This window comes from Mauremys reevesii, linkage group 10 (assembly GCF_016161935.1).
Source record: "Mauremys reevesii isolate NIE-2019 linkage group 10, ASM1616193v1, whole genome shotgun sequence".
Classification (NCBI taxonomy): Eukaryota; Metazoa; Chordata; order Testudines; family Geoemydidae; genus Mauremys; species Mauremys reevesii.
The window spans coordinates 37887584-37907862 of record NC_052632.1 but is presented as its reverse complement, the minus strand read 5'-3'; the positions used below and the strand labels follow the sequence as shown (position 1 = coordinate 37907862).

At 45.5% G+C, this 20279-nt stretch overlaps 1 protein-coding gene across 5 annotated transcripts in view; it reads left to right on the top strand.

The window, feature by feature from the left end:
* Positions 1-4974: 4974 nt before the first annotated feature.
* C10H15orf39 (chromosome 10 C15orf39 homolog) overlaps positions 4975-20279 on the top strand; it is a 35232-nt gene continuing 19927 nt past the window's right edge. For 4 of the 5 annotated variants that reach the window (XM_039492060.1, XM_039492065.1, XM_039492064.1 and 1 more), the window contains exon 1: positions 8910-9298. The gene's annotated coding sequence lies outside the window, so the exon portion shown is untranslated. Of the gene's footprint in view, positions 5053-8909; positions 9299-20279 lie in introns of those variants that run through there. The other variant, XM_039492061.1, reaches the window with a different exon arrangement.

The following is a 20279-nucleotide window of genomic DNA, read 5'->3' as shown; positions in this document are numbered from 1 at the left end:
AGGAGGGGGGGTTGGATGGGGCAGCAGGGGGCAGTCAGGGGCAGGGGTCCTGGGGCCATCAGGAATGAGAGGAGGGGTTGGATGGGGCAGCAGAGGTCAGAGGGTGGTCAGGGGACAGGGAGTGGGGGGTGTGTGGATGGGGCAGGGGTCCCAGAAGGGCTGTCAAGGAACAGGGGGAGTTGGATGGGGCAGGAGTCCTGGGGAGGTGGGGGTGGTTAAGGGGGTGGGGGCGGGCCACAACCCCCTCCCCTAACCGGCCCTCCATATAATCTACAAAACCCAATGCGACCCTCAGGCCAAAGAGTTTGCCCATTCCTGACAGGTGTTTGTCTAACCTGCTCTTAAAAACCTCTAATGATGGAGATTCCACAACCTCCCTAGGCAATTTATTCCAGTGCTTAAGCACCATGACAGTTAGGAAGTTTTTCCTAATGTCCAGCCTAAACCTCCCTTGCTGCAATTTAAGCCCATTGCTTCTTGTCCTATCCTCAGAGGTTAAGAAAAACAGTCCTTCTCCCTCCTTCTTGTAACAACCTTTTATGTACTTGAAAATTGTTATCATGTCCCTGTGATGTTATTGACAGGAACTGTGATTATATAGATCATTGTTGCAACCAGGGTCCTATGGTTGCACCAGCTCTTGTACTGAGGAGGCCAAGTGGGGTGTCTATGGAAAGGTTGCAGTTTGCTGGGTATGATTATGCTGTCTGTATGTGAGTATTATTTTTGTATTTGAAGTTATGAATATTGGCTATGTACTTGTTTGATTCTAAGTAGTCTCAGTGAAGCATGTGGTCAGATTCTTGAGAAAGGACTATTCTCAGTAAGTACCCAATTAAGAAACACTTAACTGACAATGGACTGTGGGAGACGCCAATCCACATCTGAGCTTTCCTGGGAACTCAAACTGTTGTAGGAGCAGCCCTGATCTGTATGCTATGTATAATCTGTATGCTCAAAAAGTCTATTACGCCTTCCCCCCCCTCCCTCTTGTCTCCTCTCCCTCTTTGAATACCTGTGAAGTGACTTTCTCCCTCCCCCTTCCCCTCCCCCTCTCCCTCCTGGAACGCTTGTGGGACGAATGGGCTGCTTGAACAGCTGGAAGATCAGAAGAGCTCCCAGATAGAGAAGGTGTCTGGAACTCTAATTAGGCAGCGATCACACACCCAATGCATGCACACTTCATGGACACTGCCTAAGGTGGAGTGTGACCAACCAGACACAGCCAAGTCACCTCTAGTTGCAGGCCATGAGGAGCAGGTCCTTAAAAGGGGAAGGGGCCATGTGTTCAGGAGTGCACTTACAAGATTGTATCTCCCACAAAGGTCCTTTGCTCAGACCGCCTTGCCAGTGGTTTGCCACATTGCATCGTCCATCATTGCGCTGTGGGACACTTACCTTGAAGGATTCTGACATCTCCAGTGCCGTGCCTGTCCTGGGAGTGTGAGTATGCCTGTGTGAGTGTGACCCCCGCCACCCTTCTTTTGAGCTTAGCTATCAGTATAATAAACGTGCTGCTTTCTGCCAAACTCTGGTGGGTCATTAGTCCTCCCTAAGCTTACTAGCTGGCCGAATTTCAGGTAACACAAACTAACATGTAAACAATGGCGTCAGCCTGCAAAAAGCTGACTCATTCATAGACAGGTGACTTGCCTAGGTGGCTAGAGACTCCATCTTGTGGCTGTGATCTTGGTCAGGGGAACAAAGGGGTTTCCTCCCACAAGAGAAAGAATATAAAAGGCCCTAAAACCCCCTCCATTTTGTCTTCAACTAGCTCAAGGGATAGCCTCTCTACCCCAAAGAAATGCCTGAAAAAAACAGGAACAAAGGACAGTAACTACGGGGGTGTGAGTGATTGCTGGACCCAGACTAGGAAGGAGTCTAGTCTGTGAAAGAAGCTTATTGGAACATCTCTGAGGGTGAGATTTTATCTGTAATCAGTTTCTTAATGTATTAGGCTTAGACTTGCATGTTTTATTTTATTTTGCTTGGTAACTTACTTTGGTCTATCTGTTATTACTTGGAACCACTTAAATCCTACTTTTTATATTTAATATAATCACTTTTTGCTTATTAATTAACCCAGAGCAAATATTAATACCTTGGGAGCAAACAACTGTGCATATCTCTCTATCAGTGTTATAGGGGGTGAACAATTTATTAGTAGTAAAACAATTTAGTAGTAAAACAATTTATTAGAGTAAAACAGATTTATTTGTAGTTTGGACCCCATTGAGAACTGGGTATCTGGCTGCTGGAGACAGGATCACTTCTTAAGCTGTTTTCAGTTAAATCTGCAGCTTTTGAGGGATGTGGTTCAGACCTGGGTCTGTGTTTGTAGCAGGCTAGTGTGTCTGGCTCAACAAGACAGGGTACTGAAGTCACAAGTGAGGTAGACTCAACACATTGGGTGGCAGTCCCAAGAGGGTTTCTGTGACCCAACCCATCACAGTCCCCTCTCAGTCTTCTCTTTTCCAAACTAAACAAACCCAAAAGAAAGATCTTTTTCTTGAGTGGTAACAGCTAATTTAGACCACATCATTTTATATGTATTGTTGGGATTATGTTTACCAATGTGCATTACTTTGCACTTATCCACATTGAATTTCATCTGCCATTTTGTTGCCCAGTCACCCAGTTTTGAGAGATCCTTTTGTAACTTTTTGAAATCTGCCTGGGACTTAACTATCTTGAGTAGTTTTGTATCATCTGCAAATTTTCCCACCTCATTGTTTACCCCCTTTTTCCAGATCATTTATGAATATGTTGAATAGGACTAAGCCCAGTAGAGACCCCTGGGGGACACCACTATTTACGTCTCTCTTTTGAGTGTGTGAAGTGGATCTATAATTCATGGTAGATGTTTTAAAGAGATTTGGTTTGTGAGTACATTTTCTAACTGGTGAAAGAATATTTTATGCTTTCATCTTGTCTAGTGGAGTGCATTCATGGTCGCAAATAAGCTTAAATGATGTATTATTATACATCTCAAATATAGATGGATTCGTATCTGTCGAATTTTGTGCCATAATTAAATTACAGTAAACTCTGATGATATCAGTACGTGCAAATAAGAAAACTTATCACCTTCCTACTTGTTGGGTGTGAATCCAAATATATATACCTGTGTATTAAAAGTCAACAAAGACATCAATGTAAAATTATGTAATTGGCCAATTGCAAGAAAACACAACTGGGTGGTAAAAATTACCTCTGGTATATTTAGGAAGAGCTGAGATTCTATGCACACTTTTCCAAACTATTCCATTTTCATTATCAGAATCAGACCTTACCGTCATACATATTAACTAAATATATTGAAAAAAATAAAAGTTTAAACAAACCCCCTGAGTCTGCAGATAGAAGGACTCAACAGGTTTTAGGCCCCAATTCAAGAAAGTACTTAAGCACATTCTGTTATTTGCTGAAAGGGGGTATAAAAGAGGTTTGAACTGCTTCAATCATCTCAATAGGGTGCTAAATCTGAAATGTAGTTAGGAGAATTTAAATGTCAATTTTGTTAACTATTCCACTGATGATAACTTTAGCAGAAACACTCAACTACTCGGGGATTGTGAGAAGAGTTTGGCAGTTAGATACAATATTTCCACCTCCTACCTCCCACGTCTGACTCCTGACACACAAGAGGATTTTCAGTACACATAAATCGCAGAATTAAATACAAAACCACAAAAACGGTGGGAATATAGATCAAACACATTAAACCGTCTTCATGAGCAAATTTAAACTTAGATTTGCATTAAGTAATAATAAGCACTTTACTTGACACCTTTGTGTACACTCTTTTCTCCTCTGCTTCCTCATTACTTATCTATAACAACAGCAATATCCTCAATAAAAGTTGATGGGCCACAATTCGACTGGTCGAGTAAGGTAAGTATATTCTGTGGAAAAAGTTTGAATGAGATAAAAATTCATTTTATCTGAAGTTTTTCATGGAATTTTTGAATAAAACAAAATATGTCATTTAATTTCCAATCACATTTTTGTTTCATTGAAGTTTTTTTTTTTTTAATTTCTCCCACTGGAAAGTGAGGAAAAATAATTTTAAGAAATATACACAATGAAAACTTTCATGCTTATCAAAACATTTTGTTTGGTTGAAAAAATTCCAAAAGAAATGGAATCCCCTCCCCTCCAAGTTCTTGAATTCCTCCAAAGAGCCAGTTTTCATTTTTTTTAAGAATGCAATAATTTCTAGCCACAATAATGTTATATTGAATCAGTAGCCAAAAAATAATGTAGACCTTGAAAACAACATATTTTTCATATAATCCCCATTCAGAGGTCGGTAATTTAGCTAGTGTCAGCCACTTTTCTTCTTTCCCTCACTTCTCCTCTTGGACCCCAAGGGAAGTGGGGAGGGAATGGGGGAGCTAGAGAAATGAGACACTACTGAGTTTCTCTGCTTAGAACAGATATAACAATCGGTCTGAAAGAAGTGTGAACTGATCTCATTCATCACAATGGAGTGTTAACTCAGAAACCTGGTACTGGAATGGTGAATGCCAACATGGCTAATTTTTTCACTGCTGATTGTTTTAGGGTTGGTCTACACATAGAAATTGCAGATTCAACTAAATCAGTTACTAAATCAATGTAATTAAATCCCTTAATTTAAGGCCCTTAAATTAAGCAAATTACATCAATCTTAGCCACACCCAAACTGATTTAACAGTGTTCCCACATGGAGGTGACACCAGTTTAACACTAGTCTGTGTAACCAATCAGTTGCAACACACTTGTATTGTTGTACTCAGCCTATCCCCGGTTGAGCAGGGGTTGGACATGCAACAAACCATGGCTCCTGCCCCCTCCTCCAATTTAAGGAAGAGCTACTGCTGCTGGTTAACTGCTAATGGCTGTCTTTTCTTTGTCACTCTACAGGAGTAGAGCTCAACTCCTGCAGTATATATGAGAGGAGGAGCCAGGAGGCAGCACATAAAAGAGAAGGAGCTGACTAGTAGGCAGCTTTCCCTTAATGCTGTTCTAGTCTTGACCTAGTAGCAGCTGGTGTAGTTTCTACTGAAGGTAGGTGAAATGAAGTAAGACCCTGGGTGTGTGTGTGGTAGTATTATCATCTGGCAATGAAATATTCTCCCATGACCATTCACCATCCACTCTTTACTGTTCTATGTGATGAGAAAGACAGCATGGCTGAGTGGCAGCTGTGAGTTCTAATCCTGCCTTTCCACTGGCTTACTGTGTGGTATTGGGGAAAGTCACTTAACCTCTTAATGTCTCCTTCTGTAACACTGACCATACTTCCTGGAGTATGGTGAGGGTTAATTGTTGGTTAGCTAATGTTTGCACAGCCCTTTGAAGAGGTAAGGGCTAAATAGCAATAGCAAGAAATGCACTTAGGGCCTGATGCTCCAGAGCCTTGCACTTTGTGTAGTCAGCTTTTCTTGTGCAAAGTGCATGTAAATAGCTGCTATATCAGGTTGGGAGTTTTGTGTGTCCTCTGCATGGAGGTGAATTAAGCAAGGCAGTGAAGAATCAGGCCTTCAATGTCTGCTTGAAAAGTGATGTTGCCCTAACTTCCCGCCTAGTTTAACTGCAGAGTTTAAAGGCCTGATTTGCAGGGACACTGAGAGTGCCATTAACTTCAATATGAGCTGTGTGCACTCAACATTTCCAAAAAACTGACCCTTGTCCTAAGATGTAGTAATCTGCACAACTGTAAAAAGGTTCTGGGGGGTGAGATTATTCTGAGCTCCCTCAATAAATATTGCAGGCTGCTTAGGACTTCAAAAGAAAAGCCCTAGATTTCATGGGTCTGCCCGCTTAGGTCAGCTACAAGCCTTCAGTTTATTTAGGGCTCCCCTGCAATGCCAGCACATGACCTCTTGGCTCCTAATAGGATGTTGCACCATTAGGCGAGGACAAGAACTTATCACGGACTGATGCAATGTCAGGAAGTAGCATCACAATGACGCAACTCTTTCCTCCCACTGGGTAAAGACAAAATAAGTAGTCTCATGTCTGGGAGTGTTTTAAAACACTCCCAATTTCCTTGGGGGTGGGGGGAGAAGAGAGAATGATCTTTGGCCTCTATTTAGTTATCTTTCCATTTATAGCTCTGCTTGTGGGGCAGGAAGGATTGTTTTCCTGTGTGTAACTACATTGCTGTACTTATCAGAAATAAACTGCATTAGTTCCTGCTCTGGTGTAAACTTGTGCCCAGAAATCAATTTGTCGGGGTTGGACAGAGTGGAAGTGTGTGTTTGTTCTAATTGAGCTCTTTCCAAAATCAACAAACTCTATACGCAGTCCTGGAATAGCTGGATGTTTCTGTTAATATGACATGAAATAGTTACACAAGAAGTAGGCTCCAGAGTCAACATATGACTGAGATGAATAGAAAATAGATCTAAAAAATATATGAATTATAATTTGAGTCAATCTGCTGACTCAGGAAGACACACTATATGGTTCACATTCAGAGGGGTTTTTTGAGTGACAGTTTAAATTCTCAGAAACTGATGCCCCTGCTCAGCCCACTTCCTGCTGATGTTCTAGGGCCATTTCTGTGTGTGCCCCGAGATAAAAGTTAGTTAACTCTACGGTGAGATCACTCTTCAAAAGAAAAACAATCCTAGCCCAACCCCAAACTCCACCAGCTCTCACCAGCATGGAAGGGAGGTTTCCTCACTTCAGAGTGGTTCTACAACTTGTCTTCATTACAGTGTTTTGTTCCACTGACTCCTGTCCACAACCACAAATCTCCAGCTGAAGTTAAATGGTGCTTTAAACCTTAGCTAGATATCTAGTCATTGGTGGGTTGAAGCTCTAGTACTATTTGTAGTACTTGGGCAGGTGGGCCTAGGCCTACCCCCTTAAACTAGACCACAAATGATTTCTCGGGACAACAATGGGGGGGGGGGGAGGAAGACACCCTGACTAATGGGGGGTGAGGTCAAAGGTAAAAAATAAAGGGATCCAGAGGAGGATACTAAGCAGAGATCCTCCTAACACCCACTGCTCCTCAAAGGCATTTAAGGTGTACATGGACACCACCTACAGAAACTCTGCTTAGAGACCTGACCAAACAAGGGAACAGAAATAAACCCTACAGTCACCAACCACTCCCCCAACCAGCTTCCTTCTCTGAGTATGATGGATGGCATCTTGGCCAGCACCAGGAGGAGGTTGATGAGGTGGTCCTATGACTTTTTGGGGCCATGGATCGGGTGAGTGTAGATCAGGAGACGTGGGGAGAAGTGCAGCAAGGATTCCAGTAAAAGGTTTTGGAGGAGCCAGAAGAAGGGCTGTAACCTAACGCATTCTACATAGACGTGCCCCAGGATCTACCTCTCATCACAAAAAGGACAGGAGTCAGACGGCTTCATGGACTGTGCCAGGTTACATGCCCATGCTCATACCCCTGTGGAGGAGCCACCAATAAATATCCTCAGTGAGCTGTGGAATACAGGCTGGTCTGCTAGGTTCCTCACTAGCCATACATGGCAGAACCTGGTATCAGGGCAGGACATGAAGGCAAGGAGATGGATGGTGTGAAGCATGAGCATGCACAGATGTTTTCTGGGCATGGTTTGGAGGTAGAACGGCTGACTATTGTGCAGCCAGCTCATATGGTGTGCTGGGGGGCCTCATGGGGCATGGGCCTGAGGGCATGTTCCAGAGGGTGAGGGGTGGGTGGAAAGCACCCTCCTGCAATACTTCGAGGAAAGAGAAGCATGAGTCAAGTCTGCCCTTGCCTTCTGGGTCACATGATGGGATGCATGGGGTGGAGAACCCCATGCACTGGCCAACTGCTGCAGGGTCCACCCAGCCCCTCTGAGCGTAGTTCAGAAGTCGCAGTCGGGGGGTGCCGGTCAGGACCAACCTCCGGCACACCAAGGGTAACTCTGTCACTTGCACACATAGATGGCGGTTGTGTAGCAGAGGTTTGGCATGGAGATCCTCCCCCTTGGCAGTTGCTATGGACCTGGGTGCTGACACTAGCTTTCAGCTCCTGAGGAGGTCTCAGTCAAGAAGATCTCAGGGACGATGTCTCAGGTGGAGATGAAAGAGCTGCTGGTCTCTGAGGCAGTGGAGGAAGGCATGTGTCTGCACACTCTACCTGCACTGTAGAGAAGTCTGTTCAGGCTCTGAAGGTGGAAGGTAGACCTGGCTGTGGATGCAGACCCAGCCCTGGCTGCTTTCCCCACAGGGGAGGCTCAGGACACCTGCAGAGACTCAGTGTAGCTCCGTGCAGAAAAAATCCTTCCAGAGGTGGGCCGGGGTGCACGGGGTGGGCTTGGCTGCTGAATCGCTGCCCGAGCATGGCCAGGACCAGCTTGTTGAGCACCAGCACCCTCCTCTGAAGGGAAAGACACCAAATCAGCCCCATCCCCCTCTGCAACCAGTCAGATACCTAGACTGATTCAATTCTCCAGCGGGGAGGAATTAGTGGCAGAAGGGTACACACCCAGACAGAGCAGTGGGCCCAGGCCCCACCAGAGGGCCCCAGGCTCGAGTGGGAGGTAGGACGTCTCAGTGCCACTCCACTGGAGTTGGCCAGGCTCATGGGCTGCTCATGCCATGGCTCTGCCTCGCTCATCAACTCCTGCTGTGCAGCTTTGGCTTGAGCCTGGCCAGCTCCTTCAGCGCAGTGGCCGTCACGGTGAGCGGAGGCAAAGTCTCTCTGTGGCCGCGAAACACTTTGCGAGTCTCTTCAATCCCACGCCCAGGCTGGGTCACAATCTCAGCCCAGGCAGGCTGCCCTCAAACTGGGTCCCGGCTCAGCTCCTGCCAGCACTTCTTTCCCTTTCAACTCCTCCCTCTTCCCCACCCTCTCCCTAGGGCCCCCCTTATCCTCCTACCCCCTTCCCCTTCCTCCCACTGACTAACTTCCTCTTCACATTCACAATGCAGCGGGTTCTCAGCTCTGGCCGGCAGCGGCTCCAAACCCGTTCCTGCGGTGGAGTGTTTTTCTTCCCCTCTTGATCCGGAGCAGCCCGGGAGGAAAAGCCTGTCAGGGCTGAATTTACAGCCCTGGATGCCTGCCTGCCCCGATCGCTCTCACGCGGACGGAGTGGGGCTGGGACCGGCGCTCCCTCGCTCGGAGGTGGATGCGGCGTGGCTGGGAGCGCACGGCGGGCTTTGGGAAGAGAGGTACCCGGACGTGGCCGCTGAGCGCCTGGCTTCACCGCCCTGCCCAGCGCAGAGAGCCCCTTCCTCCGCCGGAGCCCCCCGCTGGCTCTGGACCATGCGCCTGGGGAGGGCCAGTTTACCTGCGGGGAGCAGCCGGTCCCGGCACCAGCAGCCACGGGTAAGCCCAGCCGCCCCCCACTCACAGCAGCCAGTCGGTTAAGTCAGGACAACGTGCTGGGGGCGAGGCGAGACATTTCAGTCTCTTGTTTGGCCATCCCTGGCTGTCCCCGTGCTCAGAGGAGAGGGGCACTGCCAGGCCCGCAGCCTGCGACTGCCCCGTGGGCTGGGGGCAGAACAAGTCACTCTGCAAAATTGCTTCGTCTCTCCATTCCCCAGCACCCCCCTTAAAAAGCACCGCGTAGTTTTGTCGTGTGAGGCAGGGAGCGGAGAGGAACTGAAAGATCTGTTATTGCATCAGATTACTGGAGGCTGGGGGAATAGAAACCGGAGAGGTAAATGTGGTTCCTCCCTCTGTATAGGAGACTCAGCATCGACTGTGCAGAGGGCTGGGTGGGGATCTGAGACGGAGAATTCCTTGACCATCCCCCCCTTTCTTGGGTATTACCAAGGCTTTTAGCTAGTTGTTTAGTCTACTTGGTGGATTTGGGCTAATGCCAAAATGTGCTTCACAAAATGATTCTATGATGTCTCTTGGCAAGTTCCTTCTTTTTCTTACAGTCTGGAACCATTTGTTTTTAAGAAAACTCTCCATTTTAAAAAAGGATCCTAATCTTTTATTTTAAAATGCCTTTTTTCTGTTGTCCTGAGGTGCCCCAGCATGTGTGCAAGCACAACTTCTGGAGAGGAAGAGTACTCAAATTAAAATGTTCGGTGTCTAGATTCTTCTATAGTCTGTTTAAACCTGATTCACTAGTGGTATTTATTGTTTCTCATTTCCCTTCAATTTTATCACTCCTTAACAGTGATAAAATGACTGGACTGGAGCCTGGCCTGTGGCCATGAGAATAACTTTCAGCAACTGGCAATATAATCTTTTGTAAAAAGGGCTGGTTATAATCCGCCCCTCTGACACAAGGGTTCTATATTTTATAATAGTATAGTGAGTTTTCCCCAAGCCCCTCCCACCTTGACTGTACTGGGTTTTTATTAATTCCCACAGATCATCTGTTTCTTGTTGTATGGTTAAGAGAATAATGGGCTCTTCAGGCTTCAGTTACAGCTTCTTACCCGTCTGTGGAGAGTTTAGGTTCCTGTGGTTTATGTACAATGTGTATGCTGGGCCAAATGCTGTTTTCAGTGATTGTATTCAACTCTCATTTAAATCAAAAGGCATTGATGAACAGATCTAAGTAAGTACTATAAGGTTTATTTTTATGGTAACTATAGTACTTGCATCAACAAAGGGGCTCAGTGGGCAGAACCTAGGAAATACCATTTGTGTGAATGTGTGTATTGAATAAACAGCATTTGACAATAGTACATGCACACATGCATGAGCTTTTGGTTCTGTTTCAGCTACAGCTTTTCTTAATTCTTTAATAGATCGTTAGAGCAAGTATAGTTAGACTTAAAATATTTAGTGATTTGTGTTTGTGTCAGCCTGTAAGCTGCCACCAGCTCTAAAATGTGTACGTCTCGGCTTGTTGTATCTTCAATTAAACTGGTATGTTTGAACCAGATCTGTGCATAGGACAGCACCTGCAAACAAATCCCCTATCTTTATAGCTTATTTGCTACAAGCATTCAGATAGTACTATCTCTTTTTGGATACAGAGTACACTTGATTGTTCTCCTGCCTTATTGGACCAGCTCTACACTCAGGCATAGAGCGTTCTTCCCCACTTATGGTACTCTTCAAATGCTCTTAGAAATAATTCTCCTATTTGCAATAAAAATGATGCACACCTGCAGGTAGGGGTGGGAGTGAGTGAGTACCAAATTCACTTGTTTTGAGTTGATGTTTAAGAAGCTGTGTAAAGGGAAAACTTGGCTTTACTCTCCCTCACCATTTGAAAGATCCAATAGTGAGGGGCTTCTTCGGGAGAATAAGCTGTGCAATGTGAGTAAGGGCTTGAACCTTGACATCTTCCATACTTGATCCTGCTACTGACCTCAATGCTGGCTCGAACCCTAAGTCAAAGGCTGCTGGAGAGGTTACTGGAAGCCGATCTCCTTTGTAGGGGCCCAGGGTCTCTGAGATCATGAAACCAGCATTGCAACTGGGCAGAAACTCTCATAATTGTAGAGAGAATTCCAGTAGCTTTTGGGCAACATTTTAAAACACTTTAAGACTGAAAAATCTGACTCTGCCTTCTCAGGCTGCTTGTTTCATATGGTGTCAGTTTTGTTTTCACATGATAGCTGCCACCAGTGTTATCCAAAATGGTGCCCACTGTCTTATAAAATGTGTATTTGCAAGTTATAAATGGATCCAGGACCTGGCAATAGGATCAAGTACCTCCCACCTCTTTAGGCTGCCAGTTCAAATCTGTCCTGTGGTGTTGGCTAAAGCTGTTATCTAGTCACCCATGTGGGCTGTAGAGAGTTGTCTCAGCTGTCAGTCCAGTGCCATTTGCATGCATTAAAAACAGCTTTTAACAGTGTATTCTCAGTGAGACGGGCTTCTAGTAACAAGGTGCTTTTTGTCTCTTTGAACTATCAGTGCTGAGCTGAGTAAAATGCTGGCCTGAAGAAGAGCTCTACGGAGCTCAAAAGCTTGTGTCTTTCACCAGCACAAGTTGGTCCAGTATAAGATATGGCCTAACCCACCTTGTCTCTCTCAAAATGGGTACAGACCTTTTGAGGATGGAGTTCTCCCCCATTTCCCATCCTTTGGCACCCCTTCCTCTATCTTGCCATCCATGCCTTGTCCCTGCCCCAGAATCTCATGTCTTTTCCCATGTGCTTCATGGGACCCAGCATCACAGATGGAGCTTCAAAGGAGGCTCTGCAGTAGATGGCAATGCTGCTTATAAAGAATCTAGAACTGAGGAGGACCTGGCTGGGAGGGACCGAATAAATCTTTTTTAATGGATGGTGAGAGATGAGGAATGAGAATGTAATTATGATTCACCTAATCCCCTGGCCAGCTACTGATACCCTCATGGGAGCTGTACACTATAGAGTGAGAGCAGCTGCTTCATGGGGCTGCTAGAGGAGCATAAGTGTGATATGACTATAGGACTCCTGCCCTTAGATCTAGACAACTGGCGTGTGGATGGGAGTTTAAAAAAGTGGCTAGAGATCTCTTGGCTTGTTGCTACCTGTCTCTTTTGGATTGGCTGAGAGTTGGTGATTACCTCCTCATACCACATGGGGGTAGGAGGAGAGTGGCTGAACTGAGAGACTTACACTTCTCCTTGTTGCTATATTGTTCCTGAGTTGTTGGGCATCTAATCACGTGGAGGAAAGGCAGGGCAGCTGTACTGTGTGGTGTGGCGGCCATGTGACGGCTTGGCCCCTGAGGGCTGAAATGATAGACACAGTTGTACTTGTTCTGAGCTGTCAAAACAAAAACAAATTTATGAAACCTCCTGAGCAGGCTCTGTGGCTGGGGATGGAAGCCCTGATAGACATGTGCTGGATGGTTTCATTGAATTCCTCTCATTTTGGGAGAAGGCGGTGGGGTGGGAACCTCACCCGTGCCCTTTAAAAATCTCAAATGTGCCAGATAAAGCAGATTGTGACCAATCAGTTCTTGTAATAAATATGATTTTGTTCACATTTCCCCACTTTAAAAAAGAGAGCATTTATTTTCATCTCATTTCCCCCTCCCCCCACAGCTTCTGGGAAAAACCCATCTGAAAACAAGAATAAATCTATTTAATCCACCCACCTTTTTCCCCCAGTCATTATTTGTGAGAGGTTTCAAAATCGCTCACAAAGGACTCTGCACGTGTTTGAAATTCATTCAGGCATTTCCCTTGCCTCCGCTTCCTACACGCAAAGGATGGTACAATGAGACAATAGCTTTTGTTTTTGTAGCTTTATCTGTGCCAGGTGCTTATCAGTCTTGTAACTCTTAAGACCACAAGTTTATAAACCTTTCTCATTTAAGTAGTTCCATCCACTACTTGTATGTGTAAGGCAGGATCTGGGCCTAACGCTATAGTCGCAGTGGAGGCAGCTGAACTATATACAAGGAAAAGAAAAAGGGTTTCTCCCCCGTCCCCCACCTCGAATAGCAGTGTGTTCATATATTACTTATTGTGCACACAAAGTGCTTTTAGCAACACTTACTCATTTTTTTCATCCTGGAGTGCTTTATTAATAATGGAAATTGACAAATAGCCTTAGCAATAGATTACAAAGTTCAAGCAAAGATTAAATATCAAATGGGCTGTTTATATGGGATTTGTTCTTAAATGAAAAATATTTACCCACAATGCTTTTAATGAATCTGGCCCAGAGTGTCAATACACTGAGTGGCATGGGATGGCAGGAATGATGGGACTAGAAAACCTAGCCTTTTCCCTCTAGTCCTCTTAACCCTCCTCGGGAGGGTGGGGAGGGAGAAACATCTCTCAGTTCAAGCTTCAAGAATATTGTTTCAAAGTGTCTCCTCATAATGAGTTAGACACTGGTAGTTCAGTGCCTGTTAACAGCTACCAAGTTTGCAGCAGCCTTTAAGTAAATGTAATCAAATGGAAATACTGTGATAATCCAGACTAACACAGCTACCCCTCTGATATGTGATAATTCAGTCTACCAAAAAAACCCTGTATGCTGAAACACAAACTCATTAGGAATTGGGGAGAGGAAACAGTCCTTTGTGCATTTAAATTAATAAACTTACTGTTGCAGTAAGAACACTTCAACCTCCCTTGCCACACAATAGCAGATGTTAAGGTGGCCATCCTACAACAAAAAAACTTTAGGACCAGACTTCAAAGAGAAACTGCTGAGCTCCAGTTCATCTGCAAATTTAACACCATCAGTTTAGGACTAAACAAAGACTGTGAATGGCTTGCCAATTACAGAATCAGTTTCTCCTCCCTTGGCTTTCACACCTCAGCTGCTGGAACAGGGCCCCATCCTCCCTGATTGATCTAACCTCGTTATCTCTAGCTTGCTTCTTGCTTGCTTATATATACACACCTGTCCCTGGAAATTTCCACTGCTTGCATCCGAAGAAGTGGGTATTCACCCACGAAAGCTCATGCTGCAAAACTTCTGTTAGTCTATAAGGTGCCACAGGATTCTTTGCTGCTGTTGCAGTAATGTTGTATTTTGCACTTAATTTATTGTGGGGTTGGGGTTTGGTTTTTTTGGTTAAAGAAATTTGTTGTGCTTAGTCTGATCACTTCAAAAATAGTATTTAGCATTAGAATAGCTTAGGTTTTGACATTAATACGTCCATCAAGGAGAACGGGAGGTGGAAAAGGGTATGTTTTCCCTTCTGTTATAGTTTTCTGCAAGGCTGGGTTAATCGCAGCAGCCAGTCTGTCTTCATTGTGAGGATTACATATGTGAGTTGGGCCCTGCCTGCTAAAATTACAAAAGTGTTGTCAGGATCTAATTGTGCCAAGAAATTGGCTTCTGTATGGTTTGGAGATGGCGTGATGGTCTTGCACTCGCTACACAGTTGAATTGTGTTTACTGCTTGGTTGCATAATTTTAATTTAAAAAGTTTGGAATTTCCAGAAATCAGAGTTGTAGGAAAAACCCACAGGAACACCTCAAAATCTTAGGATCCGCACTCTCTGTTCTTCACCTCAATTTTCCAGACGATGCATCATGACCATGTGAAAACGGGAAGGAAAGATAAATGGAATCTCTCTACAACCTCAGCTACAGAATTTGCTCCTGAGTGGTCACTATAGATAGATTTCAACATAAACTCCTCTTCCAGAACTTGGACACTCCAACTGAGTACATTCAGATTGGGAGGGGGTCTGCATTTTGAAATTTGAGTCTCTTACCATCTTGTTGCCCAAGTGTGGTTATCCGATACTCGCAAAGTCAGAAAAGCTGCTGTCTCCTGTCAGACCTGCTTATTGTTCATCTTGCTAATCCATGAAGCAGTGATGTCTAGTGGTTAGGGGGCATCACTCGGTTCTAATCCCAGCTCTGCCTAGTAACTGCATTGTGACTTTAGGCCACTCACTTCCTATTTCTCAATGACTCAGTTTCTCCATCTGCGCACAAGGTCTGATAACAAGGGTGTTGTGAAGCTGAATTGGTGTTTGTAAAGACCTTGCAGCGGCAACATGTTATCTAACTGACATCTGACTTTATCAGCTCTCCTCTCTCAGGGGCAGTAGAAGACTTCCGGGAGTGGGGGTGTGGAAGGTATCACAGGTCATCTGGCACTCCGGTATTCTTTTGTTGAGGACTTTAGCACTGTAAACAGCCAGCATCATTAAGGTGGTGGGTTTTTTGTTTTGTTTTTTTTATTAAAGGAGGTTAAAGGTAAATTGCCAAGGAGCCTCCTGATCACATTCTCACCCAATCCCCAAGTACCGGCTTCCTGTGAGAGCAGCTCTGTAACAGAGGGGAAAGGTGAGGTAAACAAACCTGTCAGAAACAGGAAGGGTGAGGAGACGCCCACGTGACTCTGCTGTCAGAGTCACTCCATGTTACTATACTCGGGAACTACATAAGGGCAGGTGCATGAGTCTTCTTGCTGCAGTGCCATGTAAATGCCAGCCTGGCCTCTCTGGGAGGACTGAGGTGACTGTAATCTGGGTGTGGCAGGCTGGTCTGGTACTTCCCTAGATGGTCACCAGTCAGTTGTGAGTGGGCCCAATCGCTGGATCTCAAGTGCTTCTAAGCCAGGTGGGTCTGAGCAGAGTCCTGTCACTGTTTGTTTGTAGCTCTGGGCCTATAATGGGCACTCCTGGGTTCAGCCCCCCTGTCTTCCGCCTCAGGAGGTAGGGTGGGCGACTCCAAAACCAGTGTCTGAGACCTCCTGAGTGTCTCACAGAGCTTCAGCTGGGCTGTGGGCTCTCTGGGCTTCTCGTCCGACCCTTCAGAGATAACGTGGCAGGGAACGTAGGTGTAGCAATGGAATGTCTTAGCCACAATCTTCTTGCCTGTAAAAGCAGTCAAAAGCTACAGATCTCTGAAAAGAACAAAGCTCCTGAGCTGCCCCCTCCCCATGTCTGATCTCTCCCCTTCTGTGACTCTCAGGTTTGTCAGTGTCTCAGGCTGGGCAGAGTCTAGGGTTGCCAACTTTCTACTTGCTGAAAACAGGTCTCACCCCTGCTTCACCTCTTTCCCCCTCGCTCAAGGCTCATTACTCTCCCTCATCCTCCCAGCTGGGCTTCCTCTGCTCCAGGGCGGGGACAGGAGCTGCAGCCTGATGTGGAGCTTGCTGTCTGCCTGCCCATGAGATGCAGGTAGGAGCTCTGGCTGAGTAGGGGCTGGTACGGGTTGATGAGCTGGTGCCTCCCCCCACCTGTAGTAACCGGACTCTTGGTGTCCAGTCAGTACATCTGACAGGTCCCCTTTTGGACCAGACTTTCCAGTCGAAAACCAGATACCTGGCAACCCTAGAGAGTCTCTCCTGCCTGTCCTGCTCCCATGTGGCTCCCTGTGCTCAGAGCAGAGACTTGCTCCCAAATAAAGTCTGTCCCTTTGCCACATGCTCAGATGGAAAACTCTAGCTGCCTTTTTCTCCACTCTCTCTCCACCTGTGGGCCCCTGTGCAGAAAATCCATTGTTCCCTTGGCGGTGGGCCAGCCAATCAAAGTCAGTGGCTCCAAATCGCTCTGCAATGGCTTCTCAGTGATAGCCCTTCATGAGGTGTCAAGCACCTTTCCTGGGCAGTGCGGCATTCTGGAACTCAGTACAATTGGCTGCCTGGGGCATAGAGCACACAAAAGGAGTTCGTAATCTGATACAGACGTGAGGGTCTGGCTCAGACTAACAATCGCCTATTAGTCTCCTGAGGAAGCGGGTGCTGCACACACTTTCCTAGAGAAAGGAAGAAACCGAACCGTAAAGCTCATGCTGTGGCAGTTCCTGCTGCCTTTGCTATATGAGAGAGGTTTTCTCACCCTCTTTCTTCCTCTTCCATCTCTTCTCTCCCCCCCCCCCCCCAACTCTTTTAGCTTTTAAATCCTGTGGATCTGTGTCGTGCTCCAGGATGGGTGTGTGTATTGAGGGGAGGGGGAGGAATAGTGATCATGTGCGATAGCTCCCTGTATGGATACTCTAGTCTGAAGTAAAAGTGAGTTTATTTTGGAATAAGTGCTCCACTCATAAAGCGGACTATTTGGAATAAAATCACTTTTATTCTGGAATATCATGTCTAGAGGGGGGAATTATGCCAGAATAGCTATGCTGGTCAATTTCTCCTGTGTAGACAAGACCTTTATTTCATCCCCACTTTCTATTTCCTCCATGTTTCCCTCCCAATCACGTTCTGTGAGCACTAGATCTTGCCAAGAAAAAAACTCAGCCCCAGATAATAAATGGAAAGAAATTCATCAGTATGGTCTTGACATTAAGTGGCATTTCCAGATGTCCTGCAGCCATTGCTATGATGGTCCTATAGCTCCCTCTGCTGGAATGATAACCCATTGTAACAAATGAATACATTGAGCCATATGAAAGGCATTAACTGACATTGCTGAATACTAACACAAGAAGTCCACAGATACATGGAGGGGGGAGGAGGGGGGCAGAGTGAGTGACAGACAGTGTGTGTTGGGGTGTGGGGGGGGAGAGTGTGTGTGTGTCAGGATGCTGTCTCTTTAAGTTCAGACAGTCACCAGAAGCAACCAGTCTGAGGCAGAAGCTGGTGCACAGACAGCTGGTGTCCTCCAGCCTCCCATCTCAGCTGAGACTGGTACACGGGTGGGTGGAGGAGGACACCCCAACATCAGCCTCTGCCTCACTCCCTGACTCTGCACAGCAGGAGTCTCTTCCCACCCTTCCCAGCAGCAGCCTGCCCTGCCTGTCTGCCGCTGTGGTCCTAGGGCCAGAGGGAGCAGGATTCTGTGTTAATTTGATTCCCTCTGAGCTCTCCCGGGTCTATGGGGAGAGGAGGCTGTGGGAGATCTGTCTCCTCCCCTGTAGTCCAGGCAGGAGTGTGTTTGCTGCTGGCATGCCTAGCTGGGCAGCAGCTATGTAAGCTCTCCATGTGGAGCAGTTTCAAAACTTCCTGGGGCTTTGAAAGGGGAGGAGCACATGCATGTGTAGATGGATTCAAGGCAATGGAGTTCAAAACGGTGAGCAGAGCAGTCACGATGGGCATTGTGGGATACCTCCTGGAGGCCAGTTATGGTGACATAAAGAACGCAGCATCTACACCACGGGTTCTCAAACTGTGGGTTGGGACCCCTCAGGGGGTCAAGAGGTGATTACATGGGGGGTCGCGAGCTGTCAACCTCCATCCCAAACCCCGCTTTGCCTCCAGCATTTATAATGGTGTTAAATATATAAAAAAGTGTTTTTAATGTATATGGGGGGTCGACTCAGAGGCTTGCTCTGTGAAAGGGGTCACCAGTGCAAAAATTTGTGAGCCACTGGTCTACACTGACGCTTTGTTGATCTAATTTTGCTGCAAAAAGCTCTATGCCTCTTGTTGAGGTGGTTTTATTTTGGTGGCAAAACGGGCATTTTTGTTGGCAGGAGGAGCATTGTAGCGTGCACACCTTCGCTGTTTTGTTGACAAAAGCTGCCTTTTGCCGACAAAATTGTCTACTATAGACAAAGCCTTAACTGAGTGTAGGGTCTCGGTTTGCTCTCAGCCAGTAAACCGTGATAGCACAATAACATTGTCAGCATCTCAGGCACTAGCTCAAAATAAGAAATCGAGACTGGTCATATTAAAGAATATCTGATTTATAACATTTGGTTTAAAATGAGTATGGTAAACTTTAAGGTTAATTAACCCAATTACCTGTGCTACACTTAATTGAATTCCAAGCGTAATATATGCAAATGTACAAACACAATACAGTTGCATAATATAAATTCCCCAAAATGTTTGGATGATTAAGAAAGATTGGCCTAGAAATACTTTTGAGAAAACCATTTTAAATCATTTAAAAAAAATGGCTCAACTGTTTACACTCCCCCCGCCCCCCCTCTCCAAACGTTAGATTGAATCATGGCTGAACCATCGCACGTTGCTATTGCGTGTTTGGATTTAATAAGGAGTGATAGCAAATACCTTAACTCAGGTCAAGTTTTATTTAATACAATTGATCGGTACTGAATACGCACTATGCAGACTACAGACGGAAAAACATACATTACCAATGTGAAAGCGGAGAAGTTTGTAGCTCACTTTGCTTCCATCTAACATTCCCAAATTCATTCTTTTATATATTGGTTTAGGACAAAGAAAATTCCTTTGAGGAGGGAAAAGCTACTTTCCCATAATGTATCCTAGTGTTTCTTCTCTCTTCAGTATCTCAATTTACCTCAGTACTTGATGGATGTTTTTCATAGAATTCAAGATCAGAAGGGACCATTATGATCATCTAGTCTGACCTCCTGCAAGATGCAGGCCACATAAGCCGATCCACCCACTCCTGAAATAATTCTCTCCCTTGACTCTGCTGTTGAATGCTCGAAATCATGATTTAAAGACTTCTAGTAGCAGATAATCCACCAGCAAGCGACCCCTGCCCCATGCTGCGGAGGAAGGCGAAAAACCTCCAGGGCCACAGCCAATCTACTCTGGAGGAAAATTCCTTCCCGACCCCAAATATGGCAATCAGCTGAACCCCGAGCATGCGGGCAAGACTCTCAAGCCAGACCCTCTGGAAAAAGGCTAACAATATCCCAACATTGACCCTTTGTACTAATTACCATTGTGGCATGTTATTGACCTATTGACTAAACCCGTTATCCTATCATACCATCCCCTCCATAAACTTATCTAGCTTAATCTTAAAGTCATGGAGGTCCTTCGCCCCCACTGTTTCCCTTGGTAGGCTGTTCCAGAATTGCACTCCTCTGATGGTTAGAAAACTTCGTCTAATTTCAAACCTAAATTTCCTGACTGACAATTTATATCAGTTAAATAATTATATATTTTTTATGGTATCTCAGTTTATATGATTGATAAGCAAAAGGAATTTCTAATCCAGTTTTTATTATTAACAGCGGTGGTAACAAGCAATTTTTAATGAGTTAAAAACATCTTTCAATGGGTCATGTTTTCATAAATCACAGAAAAC